The sequence below is a fragment of the Helianthus annuus genome, chromosome 1, assembly GCF_002127325.2.
Source record: "Helianthus annuus cultivar XRQ/B chromosome 1, HanXRQr2.0-SUNRISE, whole genome shotgun sequence".
Lineage (NCBI taxonomy): Eukaryota > Viridiplantae > Streptophyta > Magnoliopsida > Asterales > Asteraceae > Helianthus > Helianthus annuus.
Window position 1 is genome coordinate 9,974,018 of NC_035433.2, and position 16,784 is coordinate 9,990,801.

Here is a 16,784-nt window from a genome sequence, read left to right on the forward strand (position 1 = left end):
GATGAAGATGATCTAAGTTCCAAGGAATTTGAAGCTGAATTTAAAAGACAAGCTAAGGAACTTTTGGTGAGAAATAAAGGTCCTGAATAATGAAGGGTTTTGGCATTATCTGTTCCAGGGGGAGATTGTTGGGATTGAACCCTACCAGAGGAACAGATAATGTAAAGCCAAAACCGGATCACATCAGTGGACTAACAATAAGCAGCAGCCTACACTTTGCTTTCCCCTTGAATGTGGCTCAAACATCTGATATGCTCCAAAGTACTGCCTATATCAACATCTGCTGACCTACAACTGCTGATCAACACAATGACTAATGAAGACTAAAAGCCTTGTTGTTCAATCTGCTGCCTTGAGTCAAGCACTGCTGATCATGACAAGTACTGCTAGGTTCACAGCAGTAGAATGATGCAGCAGCAGTTTTATGTTTGTTCTATGTAATGTAATGCAATATCAGTAGTTAGCAAAGCAGTAGTTGTATAGATCAGTAGATAGAGTTTACTAGGTTGTTAGATGTCACTTTCATGGTGACGTCAGCTGAGATGCTTCAGAGGATTGGATTGTCTATAAATGTAACAATACTCTGTACTGTTACACTTGATCGTTTTGAGTGAGTCTTTCTCCTCAATTCAATCCTTCATCTTGTACAACCAACCTTGGGGCATCAGGCTGAGGGGGAGCTTAGTATTAAGCATGCTTGTAACTTTTTGATTTGCTTTGTAACCTTTCAATTAATGAGAAAGCATGTGTTTATCAAACTATTCTCTTCTTTGATTATGTTTATAGAGTTTGTATTCATTTCCGCTGCACTTTACATTGTTTTATATCCATTGATTTGTCAAATTCTAACAAACAAGCATAATCATGATAGCCTCCGATCCTAACATGATTTCTATAACGTTTTCATATGATTTGCACTCATTTTATAAATATACAAAAATCCATGGAGGGGAATAGTGCCAGGCAGCTGCCTGACACTTCTCCATTGACCCGAACAAATTATGATTTTACCCAGCTTAGAATTACACGATTTGGACCCCGGTTAATATACAAAATCCATGGAGGGGAGTAGTCAGGCAGCCTGACACTTTCCCGTTGGCCCGAACAAATTACGATTTTACCCCAGCTTAGAATTACGATTTGCCCCCCAGTTCAAAATTCCAGTCTTACCATCGTTGAAGATTTCGACAAATTACGATTTTACCCCAGTCAAATTTACAATTTTGCCCTCAGTTCAAAATTACAATGTTGCCACCGTTGTAGCTTTTGACAAATTATGATTATAGCCATTATACCCCAGTTGAACTTACGATTTATCCCCGGTTCAGAATTACAGTCTTTTCATCGGTTTCGTTTTTTTTTTCTAGCAAAACTTTGATAGTGTTTTGTTTTAATTGGTAGAGAAATATTCGGTCTAGCGCCCCGTAATACGGGCGGGGCGTAAAACTAGTTCATTTACATATATAATATCTATTTAGTTATATGCAATTAACACTTAATCATGTTTAATTAGTGTAACACCCCGAAAACAGGTTTGGAAATTAAACCCCGTTAATACTAAAGACGGGGAAAGTACCGTTAGCGGTAAAAGTAAACCGGAAAATATTAGGAATCAAATGAATAATCCTAATATTAATTAAAAGTGAAGAAGAGCTTCCAGGAAAATAGAATGGATAAAAGGCCCGATTTAACGGGACTTGAAATAAAACGGGTTTTAACTCCCGGAACCCACTAAGTTAACTAGGTAAAATTAACCTAGTTAGTAATGAGTAACTAAATAATAAACTATGGGTTATAGTTTCATTTATGAATCTCTAAACTTGAGGGGCTAAACATGGGCAACTAGAGAAGTGTTTTATTAAAACACTTAAATAAAAAAAAAATAAAACACATACATGTGTGTACGTATGCGATCAGAAGAAGGAGCCAGGAGAGCTCAAACCCTAGTTCAACAAATCCTCCAAATCGAAGCTCAAATCAAGCCCGAATCGTCTGCGTGATTACAAATTCGTGATCGCCTAGTCGTGGGGATCATAAGGTATGTAAAAATTTGATGATTTGTGAAGTTGTAAAATTTGAGTAATCTTCATAATCGCGAATTATGTATGGATTAGAGAGGCTATGGCTGAATTAGTGTTGTATGATTTCTTGAAAACAAACCCTAGATGTAAACTCGCTAAGTTAGCACCATAAATTAGTGTTTTGGTTAACTAGTTATGTAGGTGCTAAGTGGGTTTTATGAATATGGGATGAACACTAGAATTATAGTGTTAAAATAGATGAACATTAGGTAAGTAATGCAAGTTCTAGTTGTAACTTATAAACACTAGACATAAGGGCTTGAAATTGATGCTTGAAGCTTGGTTGGAAGTTAATCAAGAACTTGACAAAAGAAGTATACGAATCTTGCACACTAGGTGTTTGTTAAAATGCCTAAATGAAAACTAAAGTGCTGAAATAGATGATATTTTTGACACCTCTTAGCCTAGAATCACTGTGTTATAGGTTTCTAACCATTACCAAGAGTTTAATAAGGGTTATAGCCATGGAAATAGGTTGCATTTGATGGTTTGGGTCGAATTTGAAAGGAACCTAAACATGATTTCCGTAGCTTTTTATATGGATTTTGACTAATCTTAAAAAAATCATATAAAATCAACCGTTTATCCGATTTGGGTGTTCTATACCTTTTCGGAAAGCTTATGAAGTAAATTTTTACTGTTTTCAATCATAAGAAACAAATGTGGTTGTTAAAGAGGACAAAAATGTGATTAAAATTGCTGTTTAGAAAACTTAAAAGCTGATTGAAAAATGAAAATATAGTTGCTGTGCTGATTTTATAAAAATCATATAAAATCATAGAAAATTCGTTAGAAGGTGTACCTTATATGCTTGCGAAGGTATTAAAGTTTTCTACGATCCATTTTTGAACATGTTAATCTTATTCGGACTTTAAATGGGTCATAATGGTCGATTACAACAGCTGAATAGAAAATCGCTGCACATTAATAATGTTATTATTAATCCGGAAAAGGCATATGATTGCGTATACTTGTTTAGTCATGAAGTATTTATTGTTAGGAACAAATAGCACTTTATGTGACGTGCTTAAAGTGTTTAAAATCACTTACTAACTTGTTATATAAGTAATTTCACTGACGGGTCAAACGGTTAGTGAATGAAAATAATTATGGTATGAAACTAGTTGTTGAATAAATAGCATACTTTGGTGAATAAGTGTGTGAATCCATAAGGTGTGATGGTCATGTTAATGGTTGACTAATCTAATCATCTTGTGGATATGATATGGTAGTTTGACTCTGACAAGCTAGGTAGGAGCTTGGAAATGAACGGGTCAAATGTATACAAGTTCAAGTATGAAGCTCGCAAGGATGCAAGGTAAGTATAACTTACACTAGTCATATATTTTAGAATGTTCTTTTTTCGTATTGACTACGAATAAGACAATGGTAATTTAGTCACACGTTGACAATAATCGTCAGTTTTAAAAGACGCTTTCCCGCGTAAGACATAAAGAGCCGAAAGTGGTAATAAACAGTTTATAAATAAAATGAGCATACGGTGTTAAAAGGAGTGAGTCATGTAGATGAGATGATAATAAATATTATCTCGCAAAGATAAACGGTCAATTCGGCCAAACGGGTCAAAAGGTGTAGACATCACCTTTTGACAATATCGACTAATGATTCTGGTGTCGAGTTATATGTTTACAGGAGTAGATATCCAATGGATACTCGCATCACTCTTAATTAGCAATTATAAAGCAAGGTATTAAATCGGGTTAGTAAGTTGATCCGAGCCAGGTATGTATAATAGATTAACTCATCATGTAGAACTTGAAGTTCTATGAAAGTTAGGCAAAATAAAAAAAAAGGGCATTCGGATACCTTAATAGGTAAACCGAAGGATTTAAATTATAGACAGAATGTTTTGAAAACAAGATTTGGTTAAAAAATGAGAAATTAGAATCAAACAACAGGTTTGTTTGATAAAATCACGAACGGGTCAAAGTTGGTAAAAAGGGGTAATAAGCCGAAGACTTAAAAGTCTTAAATTTTGTTAATCCAGATGTTGGGTCTTGACTCCATTTTAGGGGCGTGAATTTCTGACACGACCCGAAAACCCGACACGAACCTAACACGAAATTCGCGGGTTTAGGTTTAGTCTAAACGGGTTCGGGTCAGTTTCAGGTTGAACCCGTGAACCCGGTTAGGTTAACGGGTCGGGTTCGGGTCAACCTGGTCGGGTTGGCGGGTTGACCCGTTTAACACATTTATACTATATTATATTTTTTACAATACATTTTATGTCATAAATTAAATGGGGTATGTATTTTATGCAATGATTATAACTTAAAAAGAGAAATTAACATAGATTTTATAATTTAAATATGATATTTTATTATATACATTTGTGTTTTTAAGTAAATTTTAATTTTAATATAATTTCAGAAGAAAAATAAAAAAATTCGGGTTGAACGGGTCGTGTTCGGGTCAACCCACGAAACTTCGGGTCGTGTTCGGGTTCTTATGTATGATACGATTTTCGGGTTCGGGTCGGGTTTGGGTTTGTGTAAAATTTTCGGGTTCGGGTCGGGTTGAACCTGCCAACCCGCGAACACGACCCGTTTAGCACCCCTACTCCATTTGATGGAGGTTCAATTTACAGTCATGTAGGAAGAAACGGTAGGTCAAACGGACAAGCGGATTAAAAGTTACGAAGGTTTCCGTTTTAGAAATCGGCAAACTTGGAAAATCTTGCAGAGGCCACCGTAAGTTACGGTAGCTACCGTAACTTACGGTAGCCTTAAAAAAATCTTTATGCCTTAAACCCACTGAGTTACGGTGGAAGAATCAACATTCAGGGGCTACCGTAAATTACGGTAGCCACCGTAATTTACGGTAGACCCTGTAACAAAATTTATTTTAATCAGTTTCGTTTCCCAGAACTCGTTAGACACGTTTATAACCCCCGTAAGACTAAAGCATTTCTTGTTTATGAAATGTAGGTACATTTTGGATGCCGGAAGACGATCAAGCTCATTGGAGAACCGAACACGATAAAGATACATGCTTCCGCACAGTGTCCCGTCGTAAATTTAAACGACGAATTCAATTACGTTATGTCGAATAACTTATGATTTGTAAAAGTTTTAATAAACCCATATTTTTATAGTATGTGTAGTCTTATCTACACAACTAATTGTTGGTAATTATATGTAAAACCGTTAAATAGTAATTAGGGTGTTACAATTAGAGGTGGCAATCTTGACCTAAAGGCTTTCAAGTGGGTTAGTTTGGGTTGCTTTTAAAATTATATGGGTTAGTTTGGGTAAGATATTTTAACTAAACGGCTCACAACGGGTCAATTAAAATTTCACCTTGTTATTTTCGGGTCAAAGCAGGTCGACAACTTTAAAGAAATGGGTCGATGTGGGTTAGCCCCTTAAAGTGGGTTAGTTTGGGTTGCTTTTAAAATTATATGGGTTGGCACTATCGTTGATTCGTGTGTCGTGATGATGGGTGCACAAGAGAGAGGTGACAATGATGAGGTATGTATTAACTCTTTTAGTAGAAAAAGTCTATTTTCATGTGATAAAGATTATTAATGGGTAGTTTAAATGAATTAGTTTATACCGAGTTAGTTTATTTGTAATGTTCTATAACTATGGGTGTAATAGCTTTTATTAGGCTATATTTGGTTATAATATGTTATAATGTGTCATAACTTATTAGGTATCATAATGGAAATTAATGGGTTATTTTTGCCTTTGATGTTATAGGTGGAACGGTTGAAGGAAAAAGTAGCGGAGTTGGAACAAGATAAGATAGAGAAACATGCTATGATGGAGAAAATTGAACAAGGTGCGAGGTTGTATGCCGAAATGAATGAGAAAATTCAAATGTTATCACAAAACCCGCCACCAACTTAAAATGCATTGAATTTTATTATATTGCTTTTAGATGATTTGGATTTCTATCGTGTTAGGTTTCGTAATGTTTGAATTATTAGGATTTTTATCGTGTTGCATTCGGTTATGTTCGGATGATTTGAATCTTTAGTATGAGTTTTTAATATTTATAGTTATGTTTGAATTATTATGTTATATGGTTTGAGTTTTTATTTTTAATTCCAATTTTTTATATTTATGAAATTTGAATATAATATTTATAAAGGAAAAATAGAAAACAATATAAAAAATATTATTTGAAAAATTCCAAGCATTGCGTAGCTAAATTTGTTGCAAAGACCTTCTAAAATTGATAGCTATATCCGTAGCAAAGTCAAGCGAAATTCGTAACTAAATTCCGTTGCAGAATCATAGCAAAAGACTGCAAATTTTTGTAGCCAAATCATAGCGAATTTGTAGTTAAAGTATGTATCAAACCCGATAGCAAAAAACGTAGTAAGTTTCGTAGCAAAAAAATGTAAAAGGTAGCAAATTCTCGTAGCTAAACGATAGCAAGTTCGTAGTTAAATTTTGTAGCAAAAACATTGCGAATTATCATAGCCAACCCGTTCGTAGCAAAACTACTCCGTAGCTAAAAATAACCATAGCTAAAAGTATTCGTAGCTAAAACATACGTAGCTAAAATTTTCCGTAGCTACAAGTATCCGTAGCTAAAAACAATCGTCGCTAAAAGTTTCTGTAGCTAAAAACCCATAGCGAAATTTCGTAGCAACCTTCTTCATAGCAAATTCGTGGCTAAAATACCCGGGTCACTTTTTGTAGCTAAATTCGTCGCAAACATAATTTCCGTAGCTAAAGTCCGTAGCAAATAAATTCGCGACGGGACTTGTAGCTACGAACCAAATCCGTAGCAAATTCGTAGCAAAAAGGGTGTTTGCTACGGATTTGGCCGTAGCAAATGCCTATTTCTGTAGTAGTGATTATCACCGCTAATGCTTCGAATTCTTGTAGGGTTAGTACTAAATAATCATTTATTTACAAAACTAAAATAATTTTATATGCTACAACTTGAGACGTATTGAATGTATGCAAAACCTTTGTTTTGGTCTATCATAAATGAATACGGACAAACTAAATAAGATATAGATATACATGTAAGTGATGATTTATCGTTCATGGATCACATGTTTATCATCATCAACAACACACACACTCACATATCTTTACAATCTAATAAAAGTCATACCTAGGGGACACATGTCCCTCATCTAGGGCCTCTAAATCACATTTTCCCGCCATTTTTTCCTTTCATTTCCCTGATGTGAAACCCACGCGGGGTCCGAACAACTCATTCGGGTCATTCCATATATAAACAAAAAACCCGTCCTTTTGTTTCCTCATTTTCATCTTCTCCAATACGGCAACTCCGATTAGGGTTTCATCTTCTTCTACACGCTTCCAACTCACAACAGTCTACTTTCTCCCCAAATCTTCTAGGTAAGATTCCAAATCTCTAATCGTCGCCTAGAAATCTTCAACAATAAGGTTAGATTACGATTTCTTTCTGTTAATCATGTTTATTTCTCTATTATTCGAAAACCATTCAAGTTTGATTTTGATTGTTTTTGTATTTGTATTCGTTCATGTCTAGGGTTTTGCATCTTGGATTAAACATACTGATTTTATCATTCCAATGTCAATCTTCGTCTCTTCCTATGTCGCAGATTACAAAAAGTTCCGCGGATTTCTTTCATAGAGGTAGCATCCCGATCTGTTTACTTTAACATCAATGTTTTCGATTGTTTCACTTCGGTCCATATATCATATTGATTTTATAGTTTTCCTAAGATTGTGTTTATCATAAGTTAAAGGGTTATGATAAGATTTTAGGGTTTTTCAATAATCTCTTTTGATTCAGCTGCATTCCTAATCTTAGGGTTATCATATAAATTGTTAAATTTTGATAAAGATGATAGAATCACATGGGAGGTTATCTGAAGGTAGTATTATGTCTATAAATTGTTGATTGGGTGAGACTGGAATTGGTTTCCCCAGCGGCTAGGGTTCCACTGTGAACCCGACAACGTCGCTGAGTGGAGATAGTTGGTTCTGCGGCAGCTAGGGTTCTACATTAAGCGTTTGGAAATAAAAAAAGTGAACCTCTTGCTCTTTGGGCTTGGGGTATAATTTCTTTCTTTCTACTTCTTGTAACACCCAAAAAACGGGTTTGGTAATTTAGACCCGGTTACTATTAAGAAATGGGTAAGGTACCGTTAATGAGAAAAGTTAACCTGAAAAATGAGGATTAACTAGGAATAATTAACCTAGTTGATTATTGGTCTCGTTAGTAGTAAGCGAAGAGTTGTAGCCTTATTTGATTTAAACGAAACATGAGGGACCAAAGTGGGATAACTTGAAAGTTGTTATGTTAAATGAAAATAACACACACACACACACATTTTCGTGTGTGTTCTGTACGTGATCAGGGAAGGCTCTAGAGAGCCAAACCCTAGTTCATCATATATCAACCAATTGAAGCATGAATCGAGGCTCAAATTCAAGAAGGAACATGAATTAACGATCACCCAAGCTAGGGGATCATAAGGTATGTTGAATTTTGATGTTTAATGAAGTTGAGAAATCTTGATGAACATCACAAGTAGTGATTTATGTATGAATTGTTTAGGTTATGGCCAAATTGACAATGTATGCTTGCTTAGGAACGAACCCTAAGTGAAGATTTTGAGTAAATTGCTATAAATTGAGTATTTTGATGATTTACTACACCTAGCTAAGTGGGTTTATGTCTAATTCATGAAAGGGTATGAAATTGATTGTGAAAATGTGTAGTATGTGATGTGTACATGTATATAGTTTGAGTATGGTATATAATTTATATGATGTTTACTTGTATTGATGAATGGAAGTGATAACTAGGAAGAAAAACATGAAATGCTTGTACATTATGCTTAGGAAGTAGTACGCACACCAAGTGTTTGATGAAATGTCTAAAAGACAATAACAAGTGAAATTGTATGCAAGTAATGGGTAAATATATATAATTCATGTGAAGATTATCTAGGGATGATGTCGAGTATACCTTATGCTTGTTTAAATGAATTAATGATGTGGAGTATGCTTCAAGTGGGTCGTATGTTAGATGTGAATTTGATATGGTTGTTCATACGTATGAGCATATATGCTAATAAGAATGTGAATGTAATGACATGAGTATATAGGAATCATGTCAAGATGGATGGGAGCTTTGAAGGCTAACGGGCTAAGAGGACTCAATCAAGTAAGCGAACGAGAATACGGACGCGCAAGGTAAGTGAACTCCGAACTTACCCTTTAGTTTGGTAATGTATTTATGATATATGTTAATTGTTGAGTGCAATGTAAGAAGATATGGATCGATGCTATTACTAAGTTAAGTATTAATGGAATGGGTTGGAAGTGGTTAAGAAAGAGATTCGATTAAGTTTGGGTAAGAAAGGGGACTTACATAATGAAATTTATGTTTGAATGAATAAGATGAGTTATGTGTATTTTAGGACATATTCATATAAATGGAAGCTAATGTACTAATCGTTTTTCTATTGAGAATTAATATGAAGTGTAGGCATGTTAACAGAGGAAGTGAAGGTTGACTCCACAATCCGATGCGAGTAACCGAATGGATGGATGGATAAAGGGGCTAGTATAAGAAAAAGCATGATATGTTGACGCGCTATTATGCTTGTGTTAAGATTTTTGTATTATGTCACCGGTTGCTAATAATGTGTTTGAATGTGGTGACTGCAGGCTATACATGTTTGGATGTTTCATCTAGAAGTGTACGCGGTTGGAGATCGAGTCAAGACACGGATTGTATGTGGGTGTGTATGTAGTCACATAATTGAGACATGTATGTTAGTTTTTGGATTAATTTATAAAAAGAGATTAATGTATTTAAATGAAAGAAAGAATATCTTGAAGGAATTTTTTTTATATGTAGTTTCCGCTGCAAACCTTAGGTTAAAACGTGTTAGGGCGTTACACTTCTTTAAATATTTGTGACTTTTTTTTTCTTAATTAGTTTGCTGGTTGACGCAGATATTGTGGTCGATAATTGAGCAATATGTATGAACCACGTGATGGATCTTTGTGTGTTCTAAATGGCTTAATATGTAGATGTTTTAAAATGGCTGATGGAATACCCGTATGTTTTAGGAATCATGCATTTAAAAAAAAAATCAACATTTGACCAGTACATAACCATGAATTTCCTGTTTGTTCAGATTCATCTCAGTTTTATGTGATTGATTTTAGATGTACTTTTGATTTGGGTTGTTTTTTTGGATAAAAGACTGCCTTCAGGAACTGCACTCACGGACGTATCACTACTTTGTGTTGGGAGTCTTCTGCTCTTAAGGTTAGTATTACCTATTTTTGTTGATCCATTCAAATTAGAAAATTCATTAATAGTACAAGTATTTAACACCATAGAATGGTCTGGATAACATTTATGATACAAATCTCATACATGTACGTAGTATTCGTTAATTTTAGGTTTTAGGAATCAAAATTTGCACCTATTGCTTCTCCAACATAACTTACTAACTGCTACGTGTAGTATATGCTCTAATTTATCAATTAATTATACTATGCTCTTAACCAAGCTATTCATCAAACACTAAAGTTTAATAGCATTTTTAGTTTAAAGTTCTAACATATATATAATTATAAAGGATTTTGATGATGTAAACATTTAGACATTGTTCTTATATGCACACATATACAATTTAGCAACTTGAAGTAAGGATTAATAGAATAAATCATTAAATATCTATGTGCATTTAAATATAACCAACCCATGAATCTATGAGCCAAATAAATAACCGTCAGTTTGATTAAAGGATGGGTTGCTGTGGTTAATATTCATTTTGTGTCAAACCAAATTCAATAAAGATATAAACTAAGCATGAGAAATAATGAACTGGGATCATTTTTAGCTATTTGTTTATAAGTTTCTTGCTTTTTCAGGTCGTTTTTTCTATTAGCCTTTATAGTATTTTCATTAGTTCAAAGCTTCAACGATTGACCCATTTACTTTCATAAGGGGCCGTTGCTTGACTTAGTTCCCGCTTTGCGCAGACCTTACTCATTTACTTATAAATGGGTCAATAAGGGCCAGTGGCGAAGTATAGATGGGACGGGGAGGGGCGCCCGACCCCCCGAACTTTTCGCTCAGTAGTGTTATATATGTAGTTTTCGTGTAGAAATTTTTGGGTATATACGTTTTTGACCCCCCGGTTCTATTGAAATTTTTTGGTATATACGTTTTCGACCCCCCCCCCATCATTCGTGTTAAGCTTCGCTACTGATAAGGGCTATGGTTTACTTATAAATAGCTCAAAGAGGAACACGTTGGGAGTCACCCAGAGTCCAGATTTGATGCTTACAACAATCTCCTTTGATTCTAAATTCAAAGATTATATTACTATTGTAAAAACTTTTGTAACCATGTATGCAATGATACCAACTACGGTGCAAACACAGTTAAAGAACTAGAAATAACTTGAATAATGTTGAGTAATCCAACTAACCATAACTATGATTACGCATGTCAGTTAATGGCTGCAAATGTGCATCATGCAACTTAAACGATAAGTATGGATTCTATACTCACTTTATAATTATAATTTATTCTATAAATTTAGGTGGACCGGTAACTAAGCACCGTGGTGGGGATAGAAACCAGTGCATTATTCCTAAAGTCAAAGAGAGGCTAGATTCTTTTGAGGGCACTAATCCTAATACAAGGTTTATTTTTATTAACAATCTAATCGTTTTAACATTATGTGGTTGATAATTTTTTATTTAACTTTTTACAGATACATACTAAAAAAAGACTTGATCAAGGAGGATTTGGAGAAGTTTGGGTGGCTTTTCATAGAAACAACCTTCAACAAATTTGGAATATGGTGTAAAGAACATCTACATTGTAAAGCACATAATGGTAAATTGGTAATTCAGTTAACATTTTTATGGATTTAGTTGTTTTCTTGATTCATTTTTTTGAGTCATTTATAGCAAAATCCTTTAATTGGAATTACATTAATTAGCTTTAACAGTTGGTTTGTGGACCAGCTTGCTGCTTTTATCGGGATGATAACTGAGCATCTTGAGCAAAAGTACTTGAACAAGAGGTATGTTTTTTTTTTGTTGTCATAACTTTATATGTTGTTTTGCATTCCCTGACATCTTTTTATCATGATACATTTTTCTATGGTATCTTTTAGCTTACCTCAACCAGGTTGAGATAAGGGGTTCAATGAATTGAGTAACTTCAGGACCCAACAAACAAGCTTCAAGATAAGTTATGTTATGTAATATAATTTACAAAAATCTATTATCTGGAGATAACATTGAATGTTAACTCCATGACAAAGTTTTCATGTTATGAAGAGAACTAGAACTGTGAGCTACTCTAATAAATAGGTTAAACTCATGACTTTTTAGTGAATGATTCAAAATTATAATATTAGTAAACGGGTCCCACATATCAAAGTTAATTTACGGTGACACGGAGATTTAATGAAGCACTATGTTTAATATATGAAAGTTTCATATCCATTTGTTAGTGAAATAGTTTATAGTTTGTAGGAGACTAAGCTGCATACATGCTTTCTCCAAGGTTGATGTGGCAACTTCAACCTAAATTATCTTTGGAGGTTTGTCAATTTATTCATAAATTTTCTATCTTGAAAGTTTATATTTATATTTAAATTATAATATATATGTTTGCTCGATCTATGAAATGGTTCCAACTCCACGGAATTTGGAGGGCAACAAGATATTGATGGTTTCTTAGCTGGTGGACCTTCTTTCAAGGTAAACTACATCATTATTTTAATATTTTTTTTGTTTATGGTTTTTGTATTTGTTTTTGTAAGTGTAAATTTTAAACCTTTGATTTGTTGAAGGATAATAACCAGAGCATGCAACAATATAAGGTTAGGAAAAAAGGAACCACAAGGGGAAGAGGTGGGGAACATTGTTGCTAACAAGGGAAGGAAATTAGATATCGACGACGATGATGTGCTGATGAGAATAAACACATCTCAACCAAGAGTAAGTAATGTCTTTTTAAGTAAATGATGTTTTTTTCGAGTTCTTACTTGCATCATGGTTCATTTTTTTGTGTCCCTTCGATATTTTGTAGGCAGCCAATTTTGATTCATTAATTTAAGAACAGGTCGATTGGGTTGGTTTGTCCCCCAAAATGTCTTTTAGGGCATGTACTGTTTTATTTAAAAGTAGAGATTATCATAGATCGATATAACTTTTATGATCATAAAGTAAAGTTCTTTTCAGTTATCGTAATGTGGCTTTTATCGTCTTCTGAAACATTAAAATTGTTGACAAGACGGGTCCAACTTAAAGTAAAATTGTTGAAACACAGACCTGAGGAGATTGATGACGGAAGAAAGATGTGCGTGAAATGGTGATTGACTTTCTTTCAAGATTTATGAGTTTCGAGTGGATTTTGGCGGTAAAATCTAGAGGTGGGAAATAATTTTGCTTTCAAAATTTTCAAATGAGTAAACTGTCAAAATGGTGCCTAAGGTTTGGTTATTTTTTTCATTTTAGTCTAAAACTCAAATCTTTTGAATATAGGTCCATGTGGTTTTGAATTTTGTTGCTATTTTTCATCCAAAATCAAAATCTGGTCAGATTTTTCAGTTATTATCCAGTTTTTGTCTTTTTCCTCCGTTTTAATGAATGGCAAAATGATCTTTTAACGTTTTATTATAACAAATTAAAAAATCTGACCCTTCACTGGAAATGTGTCAAAAGTTCCAACTAATTTCTGACAAAAAAGGATCGTTCAAAAAAATTTTCTGACAAAACATTTTTTTAAGTTATTAACTTTATTATTTTTAGTGTTTTTATCATTATTTATATATTAACAATGGCTACCAAACATTGGTCTTCTTATAACTAATGATATGATAGGTCTCAACCTTGAGGAGGCACTTCCATGCATAAGACTCACAAAGAATGATTCTTATGTGAACCTTGTATCATTTTTTTAAATATGAATTCAAAGTTTAGCTAATTTGATGCTTATATTTAGCGTCTGCATAAATTCATGCCACTTGCAACTATTTCAACTTTCCTAACACTTCATCCCCAAGATAACAAGATTATAGCTATTGGCATGGAGAATTTTGGAATTCACATATATAATGTTCAAGTGAATGAGGTGATTATCTTTTTTTATTTTACTAATTTGGTGCATTTTTTCTAATGGTCAAATATAAGGACCTAAAGTAATGTAACTTGAAGTTGGAACCCAATGTTGTTAAAAAATTAAGATATGTTATGTTATGAATGTTGATTCACCCTTAATACATTTAAGGTGCCAGTTAACTTGGTAAAGTTGCAAGATTTAGTGATTAGTTAATTAAGGGTAAAATACGAAAATGTAGTATGTGGTAACTTTGTAAGAAAGTTCCTTGCACATATTGGTAAACAATGAATATCACATTGCATTTTCTTGCATTTTGCCCATTATAAGAACATGGTATTTCGATAATAATTTTATCTTTAGATAAAAATGATTTAGAAGGTAGGTTTGCATTAAAAATAGACTTTGGAAGACATGATTTCTTCAACATGTTCCTCTTTTAGCTAAAATTATTGATTTGCAACCCATTTGACCTTAAGAGAAAACAAAACCCAAATTGATCCTAACCATATTTTTCAATATATATATATATAGGTAAAGAGTAAAATACAAATGCGCTTATCGTACGATACGTACGCGATCATCCCAGCCGTTCGATCAGGTGCAGATCTGGTGCGAATTCAATACATATCGCATGTGAAAAAATGGTAGCATGGGGAAGTGTGAAAAATGGCATGAGGTGTGTAGATGGACAAAATCGCATGTGGAAGATTTGAATATCGCATGTGAAAAAATGGCATGGGGTAATGTGAAAAATGGCATGGGGTGTGTAGAATCGCATATGGAAGATTGAATATCGCATGTGAAAAAATGGCTAGCATGAGGTAATGTGAAAAATAGCATGGGGTGTGTAGAATCGCATGTGGAAAATTGAATATCGCATGTGAAAAAATGGCATGGGGTAATGTGAAAAATGGCATGGGGTGTGTAGAATCGCATGTGGAAAATTGAATATCGCATGTGAAAAAATGGCATGGGGTAATGTGAAAAATGGCATGGGGTGTGTAGAATCGCATGTGGAAAATTGAATATCGCATGTGAAAAAATGGCTAGCATGGGGTAATGTGAAAAATGGCATGGGGTGTGTAGAATCGCATGTGGAAAATTGAATATCGCATGTGAAAAATCTGTGTGTGTGTTACTGTTCATCTTCTTCGATTGTTGGTCGATCATTGTCAGTCTTCTTCCGTTTGACCCTTACAACTCCCAAATTAGTAGTTCTTATTATCGATATCGCACTAAAAGGAACGAAGGGAGGTTGGGGAAGAAGATTTTCAGGTTTTTGAATTTGATTTAGGGTTTGATTTGAACTATCATCGGTCAATTACAGAGATTTATGACCTCGCAATGACGTTTAACCTTCCTGGTATGATTTAGATATATTAAAATGATTAACTTAATCATTTAAATTAGTTTCGCTCGCGTTTGATCGATTGAAGATCGTACGGCTGAGGGCATCGCGTACATAATGTAGGATAAGAGGTATTGTACGTTAACCGGCCTATATATATATATATATATATATATATATATATATATATATATATAAAGTAGGAGTTCTGCGGAAAGTGTGTTTTTCCTAGAAAGTCTAGGAAGCGATCTGGGCCCTCCGATTGGTGTTTTTAATGGCTTAGATCAAATGGATGGCATTTTCGTAACATCTGAGTTATATAATTAGAGACTTTTAATATAGTGAGGGTATTTTGGTAATTGGAAGTATTTTAAATCAATCAAGAAACTGCCATAACAATAACCAATCCCTAAAATCATGGGATTTCCCCTCTTTCTCTCTCTCTCTCTCTCTCTCTCTCTCTCTCCCTAACCGCAACCAAAGAAGAACCAGCCATATTTCCTGCAAATATTCTTCTCCGATTGGTCATATATCGGTTCCTTCGAGGTATAAGCCGATCAAACAGTAGTCGGAATCGTTGGTCGGCCAGTGATGTTTCCCTATCGGTTGTTGTTTTTCATACTTGTTTCAATTTTTTTATCTATCATTGAATCGGGTTCTTATTTTTAGTCAATGGACCTCAATGCTTGACATTTTAGAGTGGGCTCTAGATGTAATTGGGGTTACCTACAGATGTCTTGATGGCAGTACCTATAGATGTAATTGTGTTTTAAAATGACATCTGAATATGTTGATGATGGCAGTGTGTTTTAAGGTTTATGTGTTTTACCATTTTAATGTTGATGATGACAGTGTGTTGAAGACGAAGACACTGACAGTGTGTCCAGCAATCTGCTTGCTGTTAAAACACAATGTCAAGAAATATGCTTGCTGTTAAAACACAGTGTCAAGAATCCTCCAGCAATCTGCTTGCTGTTAAAACACAGTTTCAAGAATCCTCCAGCAATCTGCTTGCTGTTAAAACACAGCGTCAAGAAATATGCTTGCTGTTAAAACACAGTGTCAAGGAAATCTGCTTGCTGTTAAAACACAATGTCCAGCAATCTGCTTGCTGTTAAAACACAGCGTCAAGAAATCTGCTTGCTGTTAAAACACAGTGTCAAGGAAATCTGCTTGCTGTTAAAACACAAGAAATATGTGTTTTACCATTTTAATGTTGATGATGACAGTGTGTTGAAGACGAAGACACTGGGTTGTGTTGAAGA

General features: G+C 34.3%; 4 long non-coding RNA genes across 4 annotated transcripts; all 4 read left to right on the forward strand.

Annotated features, from left to right (window-relative positions):
* Nucleotides 1–866: 866 nt before the first annotated feature.
* LOC118482661 lies at nt 867–6,033 on the forward strand. The gene is made up of 4 exons (XR_004868751.1): nt 867–2,038; nt 3,314–3,789; nt 5,030–5,572; nt 5,804–6,033. It is a non-coding gene; the product is annotated as an uncharacterized LOC118482661 (long non-coding RNA).
* Nucleotides 6,034–8,387: 2,354 nt separating this feature from the next.
* LOC110936033 lies at nt 8,388–9,922 on the forward strand. Its single transcript, XR_002589659.2, has 3 exons — nt 8,388–8,537; nt 9,172–9,259; nt 9,737–9,922. It is a non-coding gene; the product is annotated as an uncharacterized LOC110936033 (long non-coding RNA).
* Nucleotides 9,923–10,279: 357 nt separating this feature from the next.
* Nucleotides 10,280–11,934, forward strand: LOC118482662. The gene is made up of 3 exons (XR_004868752.1): nt 10,280–10,346; nt 11,635–11,737; nt 11,809–11,934. It is a non-coding gene; the product is annotated as an uncharacterized LOC118482662 (long non-coding RNA).
* Nucleotides 11,935–12,322: 388 nt separating this feature from the next.
* LOC118482663 lies at nt 12,323–13,794 on the forward strand. Its single transcript, XR_004868753.1, has 3 exons — nt 12,323–12,808; nt 12,901–13,048; nt 13,380–13,794. It is a non-coding gene; the product is annotated as an uncharacterized LOC118482663 (long non-coding RNA).
* The last annotated feature ends 2,990 nt before the right edge of the window (nt 13,795–16,784 follow it).